This window comes from Cervus elaphus, chromosome 17, assembly GCF_910594005.1.
Source record: "Cervus elaphus chromosome 17, mCerEla1.1, whole genome shotgun sequence".
Classification (NCBI taxonomy): domain Eukaryota; kingdom Metazoa; phylum Chordata; class Mammalia; order Artiodactyla; family Cervidae; genus Cervus; species Cervus elaphus.
In genome coordinates, this window is record NC_057831.1 from 49,974,713 (window position 1) to 49,995,671 (window position 20,959).

The 20,959-nt window shown below is 33.8% G+C and overlaps 1 protein-coding gene across 7 annotated transcripts in view; it reads left to right on the forward strand.

The window, feature by feature from the left end:
- Positions 1-20,959, forward strand: part of PCDH7 (protocadherin 7) — a 446,943-nt gene that overhangs the window by 276,922 nt on the left and 149,062 nt on the right. The window contains exon 5 of one of the 7 annotated variants that reach the window (XM_043871512.1): positions 4,337-4,352. The exons of the other annotated variants lie outside the window; for them this stretch is intronic. The gene's annotated coding sequence lies outside the window, so the exon portion shown is untranslated. Of the gene's footprint in view, positions 1-4,336; positions 4,353-20,959 lie in introns of those variants that run through there. 7 annotated transcript variants of the gene reach the window in all.

Consider the following 20,959-nt stretch of genomic DNA (forward strand, 5'->3'; position numbering starts at 1 on the left):
TTCTAAAAGACTGTGATTTTGGAATCATTAATATAGGCTTCCCAAATAAAGAATACAATGAGAGCAAAGTTAATTGAATTATACCCAAGAGAAAAAAATGCCTGTCAATGTGTAATTTGAAAAATTATTTGTGGATCCTTTATAGTCATCTAAAGGCATCCGAGGGCAACCAGCTTACTCCTTTCTATGGCAATGAAATTTTCAAGTACAGAGATCTCCATGGGCAATAAAATAATCCAAGTAAAATGTGGCAAAGGCATGTTAAATCCAAACAAAACTCTCATATTGGAAAAGGAAAAAAAAAAAACCAGCCATTAGGAAGCTAAATATGTATGAAAAGAAATTCCGCTCAGACTTGACTACATTAGTCATTTGGGGCAAAGGCTAGGTTAGTAACACCATTCAAGGAAAGTAAGGCCACATTTCTGCATTGTTTGTCCTCTTGCTAAAAAGTTTCATTTGTCTTTGTTTTGAGCCTCAAGTACAGTTAAGTATTTATTGAATTTGTATTTGATTCCTCTTCAGGAAGCTTATAAATCATCACCCTCATTATTTCAACAAATATTATTCTATATTAGTTTGGTTATAGAACTGGCCATCAATATTAGTTATTTTAATGTGTAAACTGGGATAGGAAAGAGGAACACTTTGGATTTTAGTGGTAACTATGCAATCAACTTACAAGCTTTGTGACCTTGGACAATTTACTTAGTCTCTTGGATATTCAGTATTCTTATTAAAAAAATTAACAAAATCCATAACCTCCTGAATTAGGGTGAGATGAAAACAATGTATATGAAGGATGTATCATAGTGCCTATCATAGAGCAGATCTTCATCAATTCTCAGTTGATCTTCCTTTGAATTACTCATTCTCATATTGAAATAAGCACATTTCTTAATTTTTGAAATTTGTAAATCAGTGATTTGCTCCTGGCTTTGCTGCCAGTTGTGGGACCTTGAGCAGACTACTGTCCTTTTGCACTACAGTGTTGTTATCTGTAAAAGACGATCTGAACTATATAATTTTAAGTACTTCACTACCCTTTCATTTAATTTTATTTCTTTTGGTCTTTGTAGTTTTAAATGAATGACAACAAAAAATAGATGAACTACCATTTCCTGATTATGCAATAAAGTAGAATAGTTTCCTATGCAACATGTCATAATCCAAGAGTATATTATACTAATTATTGTAACTTTCTTAAATTCTTACCAGAAATAGCTAAGAGACTTGAAATAGGTATTTTTAATCTTTCTTAAAAACAAGGAAAATTTAATCCACATGTTTCTTAAGTTGAAATTTTCCTCCCATTAATAATTTCTATTGAGTCATACATATCTAGGTTTATGTTTCTTTTGGTCTGCAGATGATTTTGCCTTGTCTTCTAAATGATAGCTACTGATTACATTAATATTCAGATCTCTGTCCTGTCTTCCCAAAAAGGTCACTTTTTTCCTCTTTTTAAAAAATTAAGCTCTTGTATTCTTGAGAAGAGAATTATTATTTCCCATGAAAATAGATTTTAGTTAGAAGGGCCTTTCTAAAACCATGCAAATGAACAAAATACTGTATCCACATTAGATTATCAAATGATTCACTTTTATGTAGATGTTATATCAAATCTGCAAAGCAAAATCTGTGATAAATGCACAGACAATCCCTATTTCACATGATCCCTGCCCCCACCCCCCCAAAAAATGACTATAGTATCATTATGAAGAAATGGTTGAACAATGACAAACGTGATCTTTGTACAACTCAATTTTTTTTTTTTTTTTTACCTAAAATTTAAAAGTACTCTAATATATTCAGAATGTATTTGAAAATATCTTTGGGCATAATATCCCATAGCATATTGTGATATATCACACATACTTGGAAATTACAATTTCACAGGTTATACATTACAAAGAATGACTTTTTCATCAGTCTATTCCTTTATGATGGGGAAGCTAACCAGTGTTACTCTCGTACCACACTCCAAAATCTTCTGCTTTTCCAACTCACAGGGTAAAGCGAACAAAAAACAGCAGCAACAAAACTTAATCCAAGGACAAGAATTCTTTAATTAATAAGTAAATGCAAAACTTGTCATTTTACCTGCTCACCTTTATTGAATATCATGTCATTAGCCACTTGAAATTTAGAAGTTAGGTGAAGGTAATAAACTATATCTATTTCCTCCCAAGTTTTCACTTTAAAATGCTTTATTTTTCTTGTTTATCTGTTCCTGATATGTCTTTTCTGTAAGGGCACCTGGTTAATAACTTAAAAGTTTCTAAGTATAGGTAGCTATCAGATTAGCTCCATGAAGCCCATTTAGTACTTATAAAATGTTGTGGATACTACTTATAATATCTCTGGGAAATTTTGTCACTGATATTTCTCAAATTAGATCACATTGTTTAAAATCATGAGATTGGTTCATAAAATAGCATTTTCTTTCTTTTCCAGGTAGTCAGATAAAATAGTCTGAATACATTAAATATTTCTATATTTTGGAAATATCTGAAAGCATGGTAGTACCATAGAAACATGTTTTAGTTTAAACATTAGTTGGAAAAGGAAACAAAAAATAAAATATCAGTGCAGAGTTACCTACTAATGACTTAGGAAGCACTTGTAACAGGCAGGCTGGGACTATGTTGCCAGGGAGGAAGGAGCATAATGGCCCAGGTACATTAGGGACTATTTAATGGTCAGGGAGTCCATTATATTGCAAACAGTGGTCATTCACTAGGTCTCTGTTAGGAGGAGACTGAGCTAAAACAGAAATATCAGTTATTTTAAAGGCTTGACTTGCTGCTTTGAAAACATCATCTGCCCCTCCCCCTCCCTGAGAAGCACATACTTGTGGTTATATGAAAATATCCACTCATAAAAACAGTGTGTTTCTCCCAATTTGGCCATATGAATCACCACGGGAGAAAGGACTATTAAAACATTAATCATTGTGATAAGCAGATGGAAACTTCATGATAATAGCAGGTGATTAAAAAAAGGAATATATTTCTTAGAAGTCAAGGTATTTTGTCATGTTTATGCCCACAAGTGTATAAAAGCCACTACATTTTCTTACATGGTAAAATATTGGTAATAATTAGATTTAGAAAAATGTATTATGCTAGATGGATAGATAATAGAATTTTCACCTACATACTCTGAGTTATAAACAGTTGTAAACACTACAGTCTGAATGAAATTTAAACAGAATTCTCAGAATATGAGAAACCCGACATTTTCCATATGCACTGTCATATTCCATTCTTTTTCTAATATTCATATTTCATTAGCATTTAGTACACAGGCCTTGGGATTTTTTAAAAAGAAATATAAATATATTCTAGTTTGGTATTTGTGAACTATTTATCATTTAATTTACCATCAAGGCCTACTTAATTTTGTTTAAGACACTAAATTAATTTAAATCCCACCTCTTTTACTTTTGATATGCAAATATTTTTACTTTGATGTTGTAGCAGTACAAATTGAATTTTGCAACATGAACCGCTAATGCTAATTTGATTACTTCTGTATTAGTGTTGAGTGCTGCTAAAATAGCAAGAGATTGTTTAAAAAATGAAACTGGGAATGGAAGAACTCTTTCTCTGCAGGCCCTCTGCAATGATGGTAGTATTAATGCATGTACATTAATGCTTGATGATTCTCATACAGCCATGAATATTAATTTTAAAGACAAACAATTTAAGATTTTTAAAAAAACCTGACAGCTTGATTTTTTAAAAAATTGAGTTCATCAAAAAGTCCTGACTGAACTTTTTAATAGCTCAGAGAGTTTGAATCCATTTAAGATATTTATTGCAGACTATTTAGACCATGATTTCTTTTTAACAGTAAAGATGTTCATCAAATATAGTGAAGACAAGGTGACTAAATTATGAATTCAGTAATTTTTGGATGGAAGTGAATCAGGCTTTTTTAAAAAAGAAAGAATGAACCTTTTAAAAAAGATCTATTTAATTGATTTATTTGATAAAGTTGAGATTTCTAATGACCTGTAACAAAAAGGATGACATAAACATCTGATTACAACTCGAGATAAGACAAGAATACCCGACAACTGTTGAAAAATGATTTTTCCTTTTTTTAAAATAGTACTTGTAAGTATTATCTCACAGGGGGAAAAAAACAAAACGCATTTATACACGTGATCTACAAGATCATCCGATGGTGGAGCTGCAGTAATATCTGCCACCTGTAGCGTGCCTGCAGCCTGCATGTTGCTTGTCTGTTTATCAATGAAATGTCTGTGTATGTCTGTCTGTAATTTGCATTATGCCTGAAAGTCTCTATGCTCATTAACCTTTTACAGGTGCCGCACCATTCCAAGGAACTGCAGGTACTAAAACAATGGCAGTGTTCTTGAAGGCACAGCACACTTTGAGCTCCACCTTCTCCTCCTGCCTACCCTCAGGCAATGTTTTGGAGGCCATTCAATGAGTTAGATATTTGTGGCCAAGCTAAGGAAGTAAAAGAGTAGCTAGTGACTGAATGAGGGCACTGTATATTTTCCACATATTACCCATCATCTGACTATAAAAGGAAAGGTTTGATATAAAAAAAGAGATGGAGAGAGATTGAGAGAGATGGAACAATCATTACTTTATCAAATTATCAAGAGTTTTTCTTCAGGATGTGACTAGAAAAAATATTTTAGAATGTATGCACATACTGTCAGTTTTCTTAAAAGTTTCTCAATAGTGTATGTGGTATGTGAACATATAATACAGTGATGAACTAGGTTAGAATGTTGATAAATAGAGATTACTATTCTGATGATTATAACATTAATTATACTGAGAATAAATATTAAACACTACTTGGTTGATTCTTTTTAAACCTAGAATTTTTTATGTAATGTAGTTTTAAATAAGATCAAGCATTCTGCTGTTCCACACCTGTGGACATTCACAACTTGTATACTTAAGGAGGAAAAAGTATGGTTTTGCATAAATATTCTTAATATCCATGTATGAAAGAAAAAGATTCTGATTCTTTCCAATCAGTGCCTCTGAAAAATCAATTTTCTTTTTTCAAATTAATCACAAATTTCTTTTGTGAAATTTCTTTTGTGAATGTGTTCTTTATATGCAACGCAAAGTTTCAAAAGAATTTAAGTCAATCTACCATGGGCAAAGCCTTATCAAATAGGCATTAAATAGACAAGCAAACCACTAATAAATTCCAACAGCCTTATAAAAGTTGGTGAATGCTACTGTGATTGTGAAGATCATTAGTGCTATTAAAAATGATGATGCTATTGATACTAGTCTTTATCATTGAAACTATTTTCAAGGGCTAAAAATGGGGGAAAGCATAAATTGAGCCCACTTCTTAATGAGTTCACAATTGAAATTACCGTCTTGTTCAACCTCCCATTTTGAAAATGTAAACTCGTTTATAAGTCACTTACGGAAATTGTTAAACATAATAGCCCATCTCCTTGTTTTCATAATGATTATAGAAAACTATCTAAAATTCTTTATATATATAATGAAAATAATCAGGGTTGACTATAGTAAGGACAGACGACAATTTATTTTCCTTACTTTAAAATGAGATTTTATTGATATAAATGTTCAATGCTTGCTCATCACTTCATCTCTATCTCACACTGTTTCTTTCTGTTCAAAGTCATGCTTTTCAAAAAAAAAAAAAAAAAAAAACCGTTTTAGAATACTTCCTCTTCCTGGTAGCCCTCAAGTCATCAATGAACTGTGTCTTAAATTGTTATCTCCTGAAATATACCATTGGCTCATGCTAAAAGAAAACTGAGCTCTACTCCTCACCTCAAGTCTTCATGTCAGTTCTTATTTTGCCCATCTTCATTTTCACATAAGCAGACCACTTGTCCAGTGGATCCTGTTAAAGATAATGTGAAAATCACAAACAATTTGTCTCATTCAGAGTGCAGGGTTGTGAGAGGGGGAAAGAGAACAGTGACTACAAAAGGGGAAAGAATTCGTGTAGAACATCCTTGATAAAAACATTGCTTAGTTCATCCTTAGTTCCATTTAGATTGGTACTCATGTGACAGGAACTAGTTTTTTAAAATTTTATTTAATCCTTATTTAAATTTCAATAGATGCATTTGGCTAGTGGTTACCATGTTGCACAGAGCAGATTTAGATACTCATGTTCTCATTTCATTTTAAAAGACAAAGACTAAATGTTTTCAATTTAGCCTTTGAAATAGATTCCAAAGAATAAAACTAGTCATCATTCTTTTGAAGATTCATTGCTCCTTTTGTTAATATCAGATGACTTATCTTAGTTTCTGTGCTTTTAATCTCCTTCTTCATTGAATACAATTAAAATATATTTTCCAAATTAGGATTACACACATGTACATATATGCATAAGCATGTGTGTGTGTGTGTATATATATATATGTATATTATATAAAATTTCATTAGTGGAATTTCAATAAACACATATAAAATTTTATGGATATTAGCCATAGAGTTGTCCTTAAAACTTCTCTACTGTGATTGTTAAGGTCATGGCTTTGGAGTCAAATAGACATGGGATCAAATTCTAGTTCTGTGACTACCTGAGTGACTTTGAGAAATGACTGATCTTCTTAAGTCCTTATTTGCTTCTGTGGGAAGAAATAATAAACCTTCATACTGTACATTGTAGAATTGTGGTGAAGATTAAATGAGCCAGTACTACAGACATATAGCATTGAACGTCTCTCTAGTGTTCTGTAAATGTTAGCATGTCAGCCAGTATCATTCTAAATGCTATGTAAGGGATCTTCTGAGTATAGTGTATCCTTAGAAGGATTTGTATCCTTAAAAGGATTTTTTTTTTCCTTTTCTGCTGCATGGCTAATAATGGATAATTCCCAACCCACATGAATATAAATAGGGTCTGTGGGTTTTAGCATTTTCTCTTCCACTAGCCACTAAGGGTATGTGGTGATCTTACAGAGTGCCTCAGCCTAGCAACAATCTTATACAGTTTGGAGAAAATGATACTGTTTTCAAGTGCTTAAAGAATTGTCCCAAGGAAGGAGGAATAAATTTTATTCTTAAACTTCTAGTTTTTGCTTTAGTAGTAAAACTGTGGAACTATGTACCTGGTGGCTGAGGGCCAATTCAACTGGGGCCAATTTCCTAATTTCAGCCAAACTTAGGGAATAGTCTTCGCCATTTGAGAAGCTTTCAATCTGTGATCTTATAAATAACAGCATCAGCTGAAAGAGAAAGAGCTGACATTACAAACTGGAATGGAAAAAATTGACTAGCACTAAAATACACATATCAATAGTAAGTTCTCTCTCCCCCAACTGCATCATAATGTCAATATGCAATGAAGGCTATCTCTTACTCTTTTTGGCAAACAATTTCCAGGAATTGTCTGCCACTCAGACCTTCCTCGGATAAGGCAATGGCAACCTACTGCAGTACGCTTGCCTGGAAACTCCCATGGACGGAGGAGCCTGGTAGGCTGCAGTCCATGGGGTCGCTAAGAGTCGGACACGACTGAGCGACTTCACTTTCACTTTTCACATTCATGTATTGGAGAAGGAAATGGCAACCCACTCCAGTGTTCTTGCCTGGAGAATCCCAGGGACGGGAGCCTGGTGGGCTGCCGTCTATGGGGTTGCACAGAGTCGGACACGACTGAAGTGACTTAGCAGCAGCAGCAGCGGACCTTCCTAAGATGTTCACTTCTTGTCACTTCCGTCGTATGTAAAGTTGGAGGAGCTGAGATGCGTGCCACCCTGTGTTTCTTCTGAGTCTAGTTTCTGCCTTTTCCATTAGAAGGTCCTCCATGGGTAAATACTGCGGTTGACAAGTTTTCTGGAGTAAATCTAAGGAGCAAGGTGTTCATGTACTTTGAAATCGGGTTGTTGTGTTTTCCTTTTCCAAAGTGAGTCATGGTGCCTGTGAGGCTAATGCATCTACGACCTAGACTGAATTAAAATAGAGAGTGAAGGGGCCATCGGAGTGGCAAGATACTACTGATAATGATGAATAACTTCATTCATAAAGTGTAAGGCTTTGCTAATTCCTAATATAAGTATTAGACAATTGTCAAAAATAGCATACCCATATCTGGGCATCAGCTAGACTGTATTAGGTTTTGTTACAGCCTTAGAGGAAAGGTAAATTAAAGCCAGGGAAGGTGGGGGAAACAAGTGGGAGTTTTATTTTTATAATGTACAATAAAGAAAATATTTTAAGAGCTTTGAAGAACACCGTCAATTTAAGGGTTTTTTTTTTTTTTTTTTTTTTTTTTGCCAATAGTGACTATCCTTTAAAAAAAAGTCTCAAGTTGGAAGATTTAGCTCATTATAAATTAAACAGAAGATTGGGATAAAGTTAAACTAAAAACAACAACAACAGCAAAACCCACTACAGTGCCCACCAAATATTCAGAAGAGGGTGTTTCTGTACGGGCATATGTTCAGTTTATAACATCCCTAAAGATGTAAGTTAGGAAACTAGAAAGGGAACAAAAAATATGCTAGGCTGATAGCTATTTAGATAGAATGTATATGTAGACAGTGAGAAGGACTGCATTGCCTTGTTGAGATTTTCAAATATCAGTATAGTTACTTAAAATTCTGGTTGAAGTGTCAGCTCTATTTAGGAAAACAAGAATAATGGGGAAAAATCCTGCTACCTGCTTAAGTTGAAATAAAAACCTTCAAGATTATTGATTCCCATAATCTACACTTGCTTATATTTCTGTGAAATGTCTATTTAAAATGCTTATTTAAATCATATTAAGAATAAACTATGCAGTTTATCTTTGTGTAGATTATCCCAAATTATAAGCAATTGGAATCCTGTAGAATTTAACCAGAGCTGGAAAAAGATCTTCTGATATACCTGTGTTTTCACCTGTAATACTTTGGCTATTTTAGCTTCCTATTTCTGAGCAGACATCATGACCCATGATAGCTTTGTGGCAGCTGTGCTGTGATATGAATAAGCAGCTATTCAGAGTAGATGTAAAGAAGCAAACTCATTTTATTTTAGTTTGTTTTGCACTAAACATTTTATGCCTCACTTGTAAGAATAAAAATAGAATAGGTAGAAAGAAATTCAAATTGGAAAAATAGATGATAAAACCCAAATTTATATGTGACTCAAAGATCAGCTTTCCAACATGCCCACCTAAATTTTTGAATGGTATTTAAATATTCTACTTACTTATTTTAAAAGAATTCATAGATTGATATGGTCTTGTCAGCATTTACATTTCTGTGTTTATGTTTAGTGTCTTGATTAAGTCAAATTTTTTTCCCTGTAAAATATTTAAAGAAATCACTATTCTTCATTAAAAACAGACACAAATTCATATTATAGCTTTTTAACCACATAAGTATATTCAAAGCTATCACCAAAATTGACTTCAGAAATTAAAACGTCTTAATATTTAGATTTATATTGCCCAATACAGCAGCTACTAGCCAGTTGTGATAATTGAGCAATTATTATGTGATTAGTCCAAAGTGAGATGTGCTATAACACACACATCAGATTTAGAAGACTTGATGCCAGTAAAAAGAATGCAAAATATCTCAATAATTGCGTGTTGACTACATAGAGATATGATACATTCTTGTATATTTGAGGTTGAATAAAACATGTTATTAGAATTAATGCCACTTGTTTCCTTTTATTTTTTAAACAGAGACACAAGGAATCTTTACATTATGTTTATGACTCTTATGTGTGATTTGAATTATATTTGTGCGTTGGCATTGACATGGATGGTGTTTATCTTTAAACACAAAAGAGAAATTCTCTAATTTAAAGGTAAACAATGAGGCAAGTGTATGTACATGTATGTTTATTTTCTATTGTTGCTTGAACTAATTTTACCACAAACTTAGTGGTATAAAACAACACAAATTTAGTATCTTACAGTTCTAGAGGTCAGAAGTCAATAGTGGATCTCGCTGGACTAAAATCAAAGTATTAATATTAGGAAGACTGCATTCCTTTGACGGGTTCTAGGGTAGAATTCCTTTTCTTGCCTTTTTCAGCTTCTAGAGGCTACCACTTCACATTTTGCGAGTGGCCCCATTCTTCCGTCTTTAAAGCATCACAGGGAAAGTACTTCTAAGGCTGTCATCCCCCCAGTTCTCTCGGCCTCCCTCATTCTTCTACTTGTAAGGACCCCATGACTGGATAATTCAGGATAGTCTCCCCATCTCAAAGTCAAGTGGTCTGCCACTTTAAGCCTCCCTTTGCCCTTAACCTAAAAGGATCACAGGTTCCTGGGATTTGGACATAGACATCTTTGGGCAGCCATTCTGCCTATCACAATGTGTATACACAGATTTATATTTAGCCTAGCAGATAAATATGGGGTTTCCTAGGTGGTGCTAGTGGTAAGTAACCTGGTAAGTGGTAACCTGCCAATGCAGGAGATGCAAGAGAGGTGGGTTTGTTCCCTGGGTCGGGAAGACCCTCTGGAGGAGGAAATGGCAACTCACTCCAGTATTGTTGAATGGGAAATCCCGTGGACAGCTACAGTTCATGGTGCTGCAAAGAATCCGACATGACTGAGCACAATAGATAAATATATAAAATCTTCCTTCTTTCCTCCTTCCCTCTCCCTCTCCTCTCCATTTCACACCAAAAAAGTCCACATTTTCCTCAGATTTTTTCCAATGTTTTCCTTTTGGCACTACTTCTTCTTATCATTTTAAGTCTCGGAAAAGCTTAGGGTAATTTTTGTGTCACCCAAATACTCATAGCTAAAGACCAAGACATAAGGAACAACTGTGTTGTTCCTTTTGGTGGTTCTAATTAGGGAGGAAGCCGGCAGAATGTGGAACTGTTCGCTAGGATCCTCAGGTAGGGTAGTAATTGACACTGCAGCCCGATGAGAAGGAAGGGAATGTGAATTCCAGCGGAGAAGCCTATTTTTCAACACGGACAGACTGAGTAAAACTTTCATGAAAATGAAAAGGCTTTGAAACAAAGCCAAATAAAGTAAAGAGACAAAGCACTTCTCTGTCTCTCTGAGAGACTTTGTTAGTTTAGCACACCCGCTCAGACCTTTTGAGCTTATCCCGGGACATGCTTCTGTGAATTGACAAGTGGGTTCCTCAAGAAACTGTATAAACTTGGCAGAGACGTGGTAACATCTCTTCACCTAGTCAGATACCTGGGAAAAATCAATCTTATTTTTAAAGTATAGTTGATTATAGACAGTTTCATCATGGCTTGTATAATATTGGGGGATAACAAAACTTACTTATAATTGATGAGGATAAAGTAGTCCTTAGCAGTCCGAATTTGGCCCCAGCCTTTTTTTTTTTTAACAAAACGATTCAAAGGCTTTTCCAAAGGTGATAATCCATGGTTTTAAATGAAACCCATCTTTCAAGATATTATACTCCCTATTGCAATATTCAAATTGCTTTCTTATCAGTAATGAAAATGATTTTAACTAGACTTCTCTCAATTTATCCTGTTTATTCGACAAAGCTAAATTGGCTACCAGTTGCCACAGAAGTATAACAGTAAAATCAGTGAACTCTAAACATGATGATTTAAGCATATGCTGGATATTTTTGTTGTTATTGTTCATACCAGAGCAATTAAAATCAATCAGTCAATCTGAAAGTTTTACCTTATTTCCATGTAGGTAATTTACGGGGAAAGGTACCAGCTAAAGATACACATGGTAAAATTAAGTGCTTGAGGAGAACAAAATATATTTATTTTGTAATTCTGAAATTTATAACATTGTCTTTTCCATTATATAACAAGTTATTTTTTAATTATATAATAATATTAGTAATAAGTTGTGTCATGGAAGGAAAGGATTTGGGCTGTACATTTAGTCCTTAATAATTTCAGTATCAGTTTGGATGGAGCTTTTGTTGGGTTTTAAAATGCATTTAGTATAAGAGATAATGCTTTGATGGAATTAGAATTTATGTCTATGTTTAGAAAGCATAAGTGTGGAAGGTAGTAAATTCCAAATACTCATGACAGGTAAGATCCTTAATACTGATGATGAAGATAGGCCAAATCCTCAGGCATTTATTAAGATACAGTCTGTGTATATTTGAAGACAAAGACTTAAATCACACAAAAATAACTGTATATTGATTTAGACATTTGTATCTCAGAGACACATGCCTACACAAGTTGTTTTTCTAAATTCGTGCAGATAATGTTGAACTCTTTCCTCAGTACGGCTCTGCATTAACAAGCATGTTGGAGGTGATAATATATGCTGAATGATATATTTGTAATCAAGTCATTTTAAAATAATACTTAATGAAGTATTGGTCAGCAGGCCAAACAAGTTGTCTGTTTCTCCTAGTTTGTAATGGGGGATGGGAAACATTGAAGATATTTATTTATTTATTTATTTTAGTGGAAAATTTGGCTCATAAAAATAAACCCCCCAAAGGGATCAAAAGTGATAATTAAATATAATATAGTGAAAAATTCAATTGAGTTAGTACTAGGCGCAATGTAAAATCACCATAGGACATTATGAACTTTGCTAGGAGGCATTTGGCTATATTTAACACAAAAAAATATGAGCTTTGAAAAAAACTTTGAAAGTTCAATAGGAGTTGGACAGATTGAGATTAAGATGAGCATTTTATGCAAGGGAGACATCCTGGAATGTGGTTGTCTGGTCAAGATTTGAGGAGAGCCTGGCACAAGGAGTTGACAAGAATGAAAGGATGCACTAGACTAATGCCTCTCAAAATGTGGTCCTCTGATCAGATGCATTGACATCACCTGGAGATTTGCAAAGAATGCCAATTGTCTGGGGCTCCATCCAAGACCTATTGGATGAAAACCTCTGATGCAGGGTCCAGCAACCATTTTTGCTTTAATTAAGATATAATTCATATATCAAAAACTGCGTATGTTTAATGTATAGCTCCTGCTAAGTTTGGACATAACAGCATCACCAGAACCAAGGTAGTAAGCATTTGTGACCTCCAGCTACCTATGTTTTAACAAGTTCACCAGAGAATCTGAAGCACATTAATATTTGAAGACAACTTCTCTAAAGACAGATTTCTAGAGTTGAAATAGAATTGAGGAATTCTTTAGGTTTGGGGGTAAGGAAGATGGAAGAATCAGGAAGAGCTAAAATTTATATTGTACTAACTAAGTAATGAGTGATGCCATTAAATGAGGTAGGATATATGAGAAGAGAGTTAGGTTAGTTCAAAAGGTACTTTCAAAAATATTTAATTGTCCAGGAAGCTGTCATTACAAAAAAGCATAGGTCTATGGTCAAATATAAGGAAATGATTTTGATTAGACCAATCTTGGTCTTCATTGAACCAGAGAATGTTATTAATTTGTTTACAGTTTTGCTTTAGAGAGAAAAAGCCTGGCTAGGGGCAAAAACACCATTAGAATCTATGGTATAGAGGAAAACATTTTGGACTTGGAACCAGAGGACCTGAAATATGGCCATGACCTGGAACATCTGTAACACTACTTGGCTGTGAACACTAGCTCTGTTACCTATGGAAAGTCACTTAACTTCTCAGAGCTCTAGGTTTTTATTTGTTTGCTTCTATTTTTCATTTTTTCCCCTAGGAAATATTGCCTGTATTTCATAATTATTGTGAAACATAATGTGTACAAGAAAGTGTTTTTCGTTGTTCAGTTGCTGTTGTGTTCCACTCTTTGTGTCCCCATGAACTGAAGCACACCAGGCTTCCCTGTCCTTCACCATCTCCCAGAGTTCAAACTCATGTCCATTGAGTTGATGATGCCATCCAACCATCTCATCCTTGGTCACCCCCTTCTCCTCCAATACTCACTTTTTCCCAGCATCAGGGTCTTTTCCAATGAGTCAGCTCTTCACATTAGGTGGCCAAAGTATTGGAGCTTCAGCTTCAGTATCAGTCCTAATGAATTTCAGGGTTGATTTCTTTTAGGGTTTACAGGTTTGACCTTTTACTGTCCAAGGGAATCTCAAGAGTCTTCTCCAGCACCATAGTTTGAAAACATCAATTCTTTGGCACTCAGTCTTCTTTATGGTCCAAATGCCATATCCATACATGACAACTAAAAACTCATAGCTTTGACTCTATGGACTTTTTTTGGCAAGACATGACATAGAATAAATGGTAGATTCCTTATTTCCTTCTCAGCTTCTTACTGATTACATACTTTTTTTTCTTTACAATACTCAAAAATGTGACTGAGAATTAGTGAATTATGAGGATGAAGATGGAAGAGAGAGAAAAATATTTTTCAGAGTATTCTGGAACATAAAGAAGACCAAATAGTCACCTGGAAATTTACTGCATCCCATTTATAGTCTTCCATAGTTTCCTAGAGAAAATTCTTGAGCAATACATCTGAAAATATTTACTAAGGCATTGCAGAAATGGCTAAGGTCCTTCAGAGAGACATGGGACTAAAAGACATATTACATTTTAAATATAAAATAGCAGTGCATTGTAATGTTTTGCTATCAGCTATACCAATTAATGCAGATGATGCTAATTAAAAGCAAATTTAGAGAGTGATTAGGTTCTTTCACCATTGTTAGGGAGAATTGATTCTTCTATAGATCTAATATGTTAAAGTAAAAGTTAATGATATATTGATGAATTTTAAATCACCTAATTTAGATTATAATTCTGAGGAAAACATTTGTGTTAATACCGAATATTAAATGACAAACTCTTTCCCTTGGAAAAGAAATGGCACCATTTGTGTAACCCTAGAGCAAGGCACATGTTGATGTTTCAAATAAATTATTGTGTATGGCCATATAATCTCAATTTTAGTCTTATAAAACTTATAGTACAAAAATTCTGTTGCACATGTGCTCATTTATATGGCAGTATACAGCTGTGTGTGGCATAATAACTTTATTGAACAAAATTATGTGCTGTAGAACTTGCTGCAAAAATTTCATGGTCCCATCTGGACTAGCTTTGCAACTGAGTAGGCTGAAGTGGGCAAAGATTTTTACAGAATTACAGAAAACAGCAGTAGCTTTCTGCTGTCAATTTTAACATTTAGAAAATAATGTCAGTAGGTGTTCAAACTAGGAGGGTATTTTTTTCAGACTCAAAAAGTGCTTTCAGTTTGGAACAAAGGCACTCTCACTATCTGAAGGCCCTTATATAAAGATAGACATCTGGCTCCTACTGAAATGTATTGGCCTTCCCTTACAGTATTCTTAAAGTCTTATATCTTAAATGCATCAAACCTGTTGATTCTTATATTTCATCAAGATAGGCAGTTAAAATAGCTATGATCCTGGAAAATTATTTTCTGAGGTCTTAAATCTGGCTCACGTTATGTAAAACTTAGCTACCCAATCTCTTTTTAATGGGGAAAGGGCTCAATTAAGTCTGAGGTAGATTAAATGGCAGAACACAGCATTCATTTACTTTTATGAATATCTTCCATCTTTCTTTCCCTCTCCTTCTCCTTGCCTGTCTTCCTTCCTCATTGCAAACAAAATGCGTGACAAAAAGAATGAAAGAGAAATAAAAGAAAAGAGTGGCAGCATAAGGTTCATCTACACAAAATCTAGTAAAACTGAGTTTGGAACAAAAAAATGGTGTAGTCCAAAAAATTAGCTCTTATATCTAATAAAATGGTAACAAAATGGAAGTGCTATTATCATTGTCTTCAGTGTTAACTAATGATGGTATGTCTTATGTATTTTGGAATCTATGTATGCACCATATACACACTTGTATAAAGATGGGGAAACTTCAGGAAATGCATTAATTAGATGGTGAAACTAGGACTGTGAGTGGTAGTATTGAAGATGAAAGCAAGTTGATGATAAAAATGTCCAATATAAGTTAAACCCAACATAAGTTATTACTTTCAAAAATTATAGCCACCCTTAACAAAAGACTGTGGGCAAATAAAAAGTCCATGAAATATCACACAGACTGTCTCCTATGTTCTCATTAAAACTAGACAAAAACAGAAAAAAATAAGACAAATATTGCCTATTTGTCCATATGAGTTCAAAATTTTCTTTAGCATATATTTAAAAATTCATTTACATGTTCATTTCATAATACAATATTAATCATATGCTTTTACATATGTAGTGAATAAGATTAACAGAACATATTTTATGTTTGAGGGGATAGGAAGAGGGCACTGCAACGCACTCCACTATTCTTGCCTGGAGAATCCATGGACAGAAGAGCCTGGCGGGCTACAGTCCATGGAGTCGCAGAGCAACTAAGAACAGCACAGCGTATTATTTATAATCATTGTACAAATTACAGTCATATGAGGAGTTCTTTCACTTAGATGTAAAATTTTGTTAATAATGTAATTGTCTTTATGTATATGGTTATATATCTGATGTGTTTGATGATCATATATATATATATATATTTTTTTTCAAATCTGTATGGACACACAAACTTCTGTTCAATGAAACACAGCTCACACACACATTTACCAGCATGGATTTACATTTTAAAAGGAAGTTAAAAAGACGCCTACTAACACAGCCATTAAATCGTGAGGTGAAGAAGCGTGAACTGAAATCTGATTATAGAGAAGCTGTTTGGACCAGTACCTTTCAGTGTTATTTTTTATTGTTGGGAGTAGTTACATAAATGAAAGGAAAAATCCAGTAATATGTTCATATTTGATGTTGGGAACAAAAATATTTACCCTTTCTTCTACGATTAACACAATATTTTCGTAACAAGTATAATATTGAAGTCCAATTAAAGAATTGTATACAAAAAACAAACAACAAAAGCATCATTTGGACTGTACTACGTTAATTATAAACTCTTGAGAAAAAAAATCAGGGCTGCTGAGTCAATATGATAGAACATAGCTTCTTCTAATATGTAGAGAAAGCTGCTTTGCTTTTATAAACAACCGTAGCAAATAATACCTTCTTCACCCTTACAAATTCTGTTCATCTAGCTTTTTTTACTTTAATGGAGAATCACCAACATACTTATAAAGGCACATACTTGAAAAATATTAAATGAAAAATAGAGAATCTTTATTTAACTTATAGGGGCAAAGGAGGACAGGCATGATTAGAGTCAAAATTTAACTCTAGGTATATATTAGTGTCTCAGGGGAATAAAATGATAAGCATTCTGGCACCACACACATTTTACCCCAGCACATGTTCACACACTTCCAAATCAGACTATTGCTCTTTGAAGCAACGTGCACTATTTAATACTGTTAATAGCCCAGCAGTTTCACCACACCATTGAAAGTGCTCCGATATTTAATGTAGACTGTCTTGTTTAAGGTAAATTGGCATAAAAACAAACAACCAAACAAAAACTTGCTAGAATTTTAGGCTCTACTTAGATGGGTCTAGAGAATAGAGGCCAGGATTTTTGCAATGATGCTAATCCAATTAGTTTCTGATCCACGATTTAAATAGGAATAGAGATATAATCTGAGAAAATGAAAAAATGCACTAGAAGTCAATAACAAAATGTCACTAAAGTAGAATGTTTCTTTAAATAAAACTGCTTTACTGATTAATGCAAATTTTCTTGCAATTTTGACATGAAATAATTATTCTTTGAGGTATTCTCAGCTCAACTTAATAGAAAAATCAAAGGGGAGAATGATACTTGTGTCTGTTATATTGATTCTGTCTATAGTTATAGCCCCAAATATTTTGACATGTGCATTCCTGTAATATCTGAAGCTCTGTTCCATTTATAATAATAATTCTCCTGCTGAGAGCATGGCTTGTGCTGATGCCAGCCTGTGCCTCTCTCCTTGAGGTCAGAAGAGAAGTAATTTATATATTTTAATTAGTCTAAACTTTAGCTCTGAGTCGATGACTTTATCTTAAATCATAACACATCCATAGATAGATGCATCTCTTTGAGAAAAAATGCTGCTTCCACGTTATTATTCATTCACATGCAGCTTTTTGAAAAGGCACAGTTGGTTTGGAAAAAAATAAATCATGCTTGTTTAAAATTTCTTTTAAAATAACTTACCAAGTGTTTATATGTTTAAGCCTCCCGATCACCTCACAACCTTCCTGCCAGAAGCAAACTTTCATTTAAATGTGTTTATTTTCGGTACTTTCTTCTTTGCTGACTTTTCAACTGAAAGATTTTACATAAAGGACAATGAATATAAAAAAATGAATCTTAAATAGTAGTAGAGGTAACTTACTCACCAATAATTTTTTTTTTCCCCTGTCAGAAGCTTCCACACTATTAACATTTTACAGGGGAAAAAAATGTTAAAGAAAAATTTCTTTAGAAATTGCAACTGTCCTCAATGGGTTCCAACCTCCCCACCCCACCATTTTTTTTTTTCCATTGCTCATGAAATATATTGAATAGGTTTCTTCACTTTAAGTAACATTAAATGAAATAGGTTTTCTTTCCTTTTGCATAGATCAGCACTAGCCTATCAGGTTGTATTGGTAAAATAAAGCCATTTTCCTGAAACTCATTTGAATCCCAGAAAGGTGAAGACAATCCCACTAAGGTTTCGAAGAAGATGAACTTCTTTTTTGGCCTTAGAGATTTACTTCACAGCTACCCGGGCCACATTTTACGTAACCTAGTGGTTGGGGAAAATCTTTCCTGTCTATAAAAAACTGGCACATTGGAGAGAGACATTTGATTTCATTCCATATACAATCTATGTTTATAGCCTATATGCTGCTGCTGCTAAGTCGCTTCAGCCCGTGTCCAACTCTGTGCGACCCCATAGACGGCAGCCCACCAGATTCATCCATCCATGGGATTTTCCAGGCAAGAGTACTGGAGTGGGTTGCCATCTCCTTCTCCAAGCCTATATGCCACATTACAGTAAGTTATGTAGGGGAAGGAGAGAGAGAAATAAATATGGGATAGAGACCTGGCCTGTAAAAAAGACTGAACGAAGAAGCCATACACGCCTTCTATAACTAATTCCCAATGCAAGGGAGAATATCCTTTGTTTACTAGACTATGAAGTATGGGCAATACTAAAATAAGGAGTAAGACTAATTCATAAGAATAATAAAGTAATGATAGTATACAATATTTATTGAACATTTACTATATACTAAGTGCTGTATGATATACTTTCTATTATCGAAAACTTTTCAGTAATTTCAAGAAGTCAGATCTATATCATTTCCATTTTAAAGATGAAAAAAAAGTGATTAATTAATTTTGCTAACATCACACAGTTAAGTGGCCAGAACAACTCTAAAAACAGGTATCTGTTTTCAGAGCACATAGCATGACTTATTATAAGGAGAGGGCAAAATGAGATTCCAAACAGCAATATAAAACAAACACCCCCCACATCTTCATTGGTGACTTCACTGTATGAAATAATAATTCTATGAAAACTGGGCAAGTCAAATTTCTGAGTTTAGCCTTTTCTTTCAAAAGTGTGTGATTAATTGTATTTGGCCAAAGCTTGTAGGATTTCTTGAATTTCAAATGGTTTATCTTGTAAAAGTACTTGGTAAAATTGCTCTGCAGATGTTAGTGTTTTTATCTGTTACTGAAGTTTCCTTTTCCTTTTTTTTTTTTTTTCCCAATGAGGAACTAAGTGTTGCTTGAAATATTTCTAACAGGAAGTTTGGGGAAGCTGGGAGACACACTTCTTTGCATTTATTTTCTATGAATCTCTTCTAATCACAGGGTTTAATACTGAAAATGATATGAAAGAAGGAAATGAGCATGAATGGAGGTGCTATGATCAGAGCCGCTCTGTAAGGAAGTCGTAGCTGTCTGCCCTGCCCTTGTGAAGAAGCTTCCTTCATGACTGAATTGAACTGAATACAAATTCAGTATCACTGGCCTTTCTTCACAAAGGCATCAACTTTGAAAGGGAAAAAAATAAGTTCAAAATAGGTTCCATAGTAAGTTAAATTAAGGAAGCAATGATTTACAAGGACTTTCTTCCCAGTAACATATTCTGTTAGGTTAGCAGGATAATACGATTTCAAAGATATAAGATTTTAAAAGAAGATATAAGATTTTCCTCACTGTGCTTATTAATGTAATTTTGTTGAAAATCTGATCAAAGACTCTAACCATTTTACATGTAGAAGCAGAAACAGGCCCAACATATATATACATATATTATATATGTAAATATATATATATAATTTCTCTCTATATATATGATTTCTATAAATATATATATATATTTTGAACTTTTTATTTTGTATTGGGATATAGCTGACTGACAATGTTGTGATAGTTTCAGGTGAACAGGGAAGGGACTCAGCAATACACATACATACACATACAGGCCCAACATATGTATTTTCATAAAATGAACCATTGCAAGTATCAGGCAGTATAGCTGTCCTGTCCAACATGGTAACCATTCGCTCATATATGGCTATTATTTTAAATTAATTAAAATTAAAAATGCACTTCCTCAGTCACACTAGCCACTATTTTATAGCATTCTCTATTACTGCAGAATGTTCTATTGATAATGCCAGTGTGCAGTTGTGGCCAACAAATCAAGCTGGACTGTAGATTCCTGTGTTTCAGTCTGGCTTCATTTGCTACAAGTGTGAGCTTGGTCAAGTTTATGTTGAGTTTCATTCTTCATTTGCAAAATGAGGATGGTACGGATACCTATCTCATATAGTTGTCATGAGTACTAAATGAGAGAATATATGTAAAATATTTAGATCAGTATTTTGTACAAACAGAGGACTTAATAAATGCTGGCTATTATTATTAGAGGTTAGCCATTAAATTAAGTATCATTCATTGGTTAGAAAACAATTGATTGCACATTTCAAGATTAAAATCAATATGCTAATAGGAGCCTATAAAGTTTAAAAGTAACATATTTCACTTCCATATATTCATATATGTTTGCTCATTTTCAGAATGTATTTGAGGCTATTAACTAAATTTTTAAAGGACAAATACAACAGAACTGAAAATGATTAACCTAATTTTAGAACGACAAATCCAAAATTGATGATGAGGGTGGGA